Source organism: Arvicola amphibius, chromosome 2, assembly GCF_903992535.2.
Source record: "Arvicola amphibius chromosome 2, mArvAmp1.2, whole genome shotgun sequence".
Lineage (NCBI taxonomy): Eukaryota > Metazoa > Chordata > Mammalia > Rodentia > Cricetidae > Arvicola > Arvicola amphibius.
In genome coordinates this window covers 15,558,593-15,563,070 of record NC_052048.2, presented here as the reverse complement: position 1 = coordinate 15,563,070, position 4,478 = coordinate 15,558,593, and positions in this window count along the sequence as shown.

Genomic DNA, 4,478 nt, shown 5'->3' with positions numbered 1-4,478 from the left:
CGGTACGGGGCGTGGCCGAGGCGGGGTTCCCACAGGCTCCACCCACACGAGCCGTCTGCAATCTCCTGGGTGGAGCACGGGTCAGTGCTTGTAGCTCCTCACTCTACTCCAGATACACTTTTCTCTCTCTCTCTCTCTCTCTCTCTCTCTCTCTCTCTCTCTCTCTCTTTTTTTTTTTTGTCGTGACAAGGTTTCTTTGTGTAGCTCTGGCTGTCCTGGAACCACGTTGGTCTGGAATTCACAGAGATCCACCTGCCTCCACCTCCAGAGCGCTGGGATTAAAGGCGTGTGCCACCACTGTCCAACAAGATATATTTTCTACTTTCCTTAGTCACCTTCTTCCTACCTCAATGCCTCACTCAGAGGATTAAAATAATGTTTGTTGTTTTGTGACAGGGTCCACTACGCAGTCTAGGCTGGCCTCAGAATTCTCCTGCATCAGCCTCTGGAGGGCTGGACTTGCAGTGTTCGCTGCCACCCTGGCTTCCTCATCTATGAGATGGAAAAAGCCGCTCTTAACCAGTTCCTTACTGTTTTCTTTTCTACCGTGTTTGTTTGGTTTGGGGGGCAGGGTCTCAGCCTGGAATTCACTCTGTGAAAGGGGTGACTGCCAGCTCTGGCTGTCTTCCTGCCTCTGCTTCCCCAGAGCCGATGATTATGGGTGAGTGCTACCATATCCAGCTCTTGAGTGCCTTGTATCCCCTGGGAGCCAGCGTCCCAGAAAGGCGTCCCAGGAAGTCCCAAAGGTGAGTTCTGGGAACGGACCTCAGGTCCTCTGTAAGAGCAGAGTGAGCTTTTTCCCACTGGGTCATCTCTCTAGTCCCGACATTGTGTTTGATCACAAGTTCCACGGTCCTTGTCCCAACAACAGCTCATTCCGTCGCCTCATAACCTAGCTGATTTTACCACAGTTTTGTGAGTGCCTGTTTCTTGCCAAGTACTTTACAAATTTTATCTGTACTCCTAATATCACTAGCAGGCATACACACATGCACATATCCGTCTTACAGAGGGGGAAGGAATGGGAGGAAGGTCGTGGATATGTGCAAATACAATGATATACGCAAATGACATATGCAAAAATGTCACAATGAAACCTATTGTTTTAGACGCTCTATGTTCTGATTATTTTTTGTTAACTTGACACAAGCTAGAGTTGTTTGGGAAGAGGAACCTCAGCTGAGCGCATGTCTGCGTCCGATGGTCGGTCTGATTGCAAGTCTGAGAAGCTCTTTCTTGACTAATGACTGATGTTGGGGGCACATCCCACGGTGGGCAGTGTCATCCCTGGGCAGGTGGCCCTGAGTTGTTTAAGAAAGAAGGTTGAAAGCTGGACGGTGGAGGCACATGCCTTTAATCTCAGCACTCAGGAGGCAAAGGCGGGTGGATCTCTCTAAGTTCAATGCCAGCCTGGTCTACAGCGCAAGTTCCAGGACTAAACCAGGCCAAACCAACCAACCTTTTTGTTGTTGTTGTTGTTTTTGTTAAACAAAGAAAGCGGGTTGAGCACAACGTGAGGAGCAAGCTAGGAGCAGCACTCCTCCGTGGGTTCCGCTTCAGTTCCCACTTCCAGGTTCCTGTGTTGAGTGACAGGGTGTGACCCGAGAGTTGTAAGGAGAAATAAACCTTCTCCTCCTCTAGTTGTTTTCAGCCATGGTGTCTTATCACAGTAACAGAAACCCTAGCTAAGACAATAGTAATAGCGATAATAATGATGATATAATAACAACAGTAATATAATAAGGAAAGCAGAGGGAGGAAAAGAGGAAACTGGGTCAAAATAAACAGCCTTCCAAACCAAAGGAAACTCGTGGTCTATAACATCACACTGACCCTTCGGGACCATGCCCTTTGACCCTTTGGTATCTGATTTCTCTGAAAAGATTCTTCAAATGCTGTGTCTCTATGAACATTGCCTTTGTTCTAAGGTCCTGCCCATAAGACATTGGTATACACCTTGAGTCCGATGGCTGGAATGGTTTAAACTGGCTGCCCATTGAGCTGTGATCTGGATGTCTAGTGTGTGAAGCTGCTGAGCCAGCTGGGCACATGTCTCCTTCCTGAGAAAGGGAAGTGGAGGCTGGGCTAAGCAGAGCATCGACAATGATCATAACAATGCTCAAGTTTTGTAGAAAGAAATATGCACATTACTAACTGCATGTAAAAGGGGGTTTTCCATGTTCTGATGACACATATTTCTTCAGCAGAGTGAAATAACTTGCTATTTAATTACTTCATATTTTCTTGACTCTAAAATGCCACTTACTGTTGAGAGGCATTATTTTTATGTAACGTCAAGAAAGAAACAAAATGTTACCAAGTGTAGTGATGAGCTGCAGGCAGGCCTGCTTTTCGTCCTGCCTGGCTCCCGCATGCTAGCTTTATACTCGAAATAACAACACACAAACTGTATTCATTTAAACACTGCCTGGCCCATTAGCTCTAGCCTCTTACTGGATAACTTCTCACATCTTGCTTACCCCATTTCTAATAATCTGTGTAGCACCACGAGGGGTGGCTTACTAGGAGAGATCTTAACCTGCGTCTGTCTGGGAGAGGAGAGGCATGGCGACTGTCTCAGGTGGGAGAATCATGGCGACTGCCCAGAGAGGAGAGGCATGACAATTGCCCGAGGCAATCTGAGTGAGCCATCTACCTCACTTCCTTCTTCCTGTTCTGTCTACTCCACCCACCTAAGGGCTGGCCTATTAAATGGGCCAAGGCAGTTTCTTTATTAACCAATGAAATCAACAGATAGATAGAAGACACACCTACATCAACCAAGTAAAACTATGACATTCTATTGGCTATTAAATGCATCTACATACATTAAATTATAATTAAATTTGTAAGAGAGTGTTATCCTGCTTTGTTTGGTTTTGTTTGTTGGTTCAACTACAGTCTCACTATGTGGTCCAGGCTGGCCTCAGACTTACCATCTTTCTGTTGTAGCCTTCTGAGTGTTGGGGTTATAGGGGTGTATCACATGACTAGCTTGTTCCCTTGCTTTTAAGATTTATTTATTTATTCTTTATTTATTTTTGATCAGGCCGTAGTGGCACATGGCTTTAATCCCAGTATTTGGGAGGCAGAGGCAGGTGGATCTCTGAGTTTAAGGTCATCCTGATCTACAGAGCAAGTTCCAGGACTGCCAGGGCTACACAGAGAACCCGTTTCATGAAAAACCCAAGGTGGTAGTTCATTCCTGAAATTCTAGTACTCTGAAGACTGGGGCAGTAAGTTTGTTGAATGTTCAAGCCATCTTGGGGCATATAGTGAGTTTCAGATCAACCTAAACTACAAAAAGAAGCTCTGCCTCATAAATAAATAAATAAGCTGGCTCAGTGGTTGGGAGCTCTTGTTCCCATGCACCCACATGGGAAATCACACTTATTCACAACTCCAGTTCCAAGAGATCCTGGTCCCTTTTTTCTGCCAAGGGCCCCAGGCACACACATGGTGAACAGATATACGCTCAGGACAAACATGTATACACATAAAATAAAACAAATAAGTACAAAAGATAAACAAATAAATAAAACCCAAAATAATTTTTTTTTTCTCTGCTCACAGTTACGTCTCCTTTCTTACAAACGAATCTGTTAAGAACAATGGGGCATTTGGGAGCTGGAAAGAAGGTGCAGTGGTTGAGGTAATCTCGATCGATGGTTTCAGGGGTTGAAGAACAACCATGGAAATAAAGCTCCGGGTGGGTCTGCAAGGGCGTTTACAGATTAGATGAACGGAGTAAGGAAGCACCTGTGAACGAGCGCACCATTCCTTGGACTCTGAGCCAAAGCATTCACTGCCCCCTGGTGCGTGCTGCTTGTGGACACAAAATGACCAACTGCTGCATGCTCTCGTCTCCTTCCATATTTAATTTGCTTCTGTTAGGTATTTTGTCCCAGTCCCCAGAAAAGTCAATAGTACGATAGGATTCAAATGAAGGTGCTATGAGTCCATAGGCTGGCTGCCCTTGAAACCAACAAAAACCTAGTGTGCAAAGGGCGTCGACGAAGGGAAGGTTATGGTTAATCAAAGTAGTTAATACAAGGATCCCGGGTGTGTCCTTGGAAAGACCCGGGGCAGAGCTGGGAATTCAGGAAACAAGGGGATGGGTCTGGGGAGAGAGTTTAGAAAACGGTAGCTCCAAATGAAGGTTCCCGCAGCCACGTTTCTCTCTGACCCTTTGCTGTCCTCTGGGTTCTCACGCTTCCTCCTTAGATGCAAACCTTAGAAACCCGAAAGCCTTTCCCTGCTTGAGTCATAGAAACGGGAACCCTGTCTCCCCAAAGCCAGCCACAAAGCCTGAAATGTTAGGCATTCTGTAAGTTTAACCTCATGCCTTTTAAATACTTAGGTTTATATCCATAGATTAGTGCCCTGCCCAACCTTCACACCAAAAGATTTTTACTCCAGTGGGCAGCAGTTAATGCAGAAATCATAACCGACCAACTTGCTGCTAAGACGTGATGGCG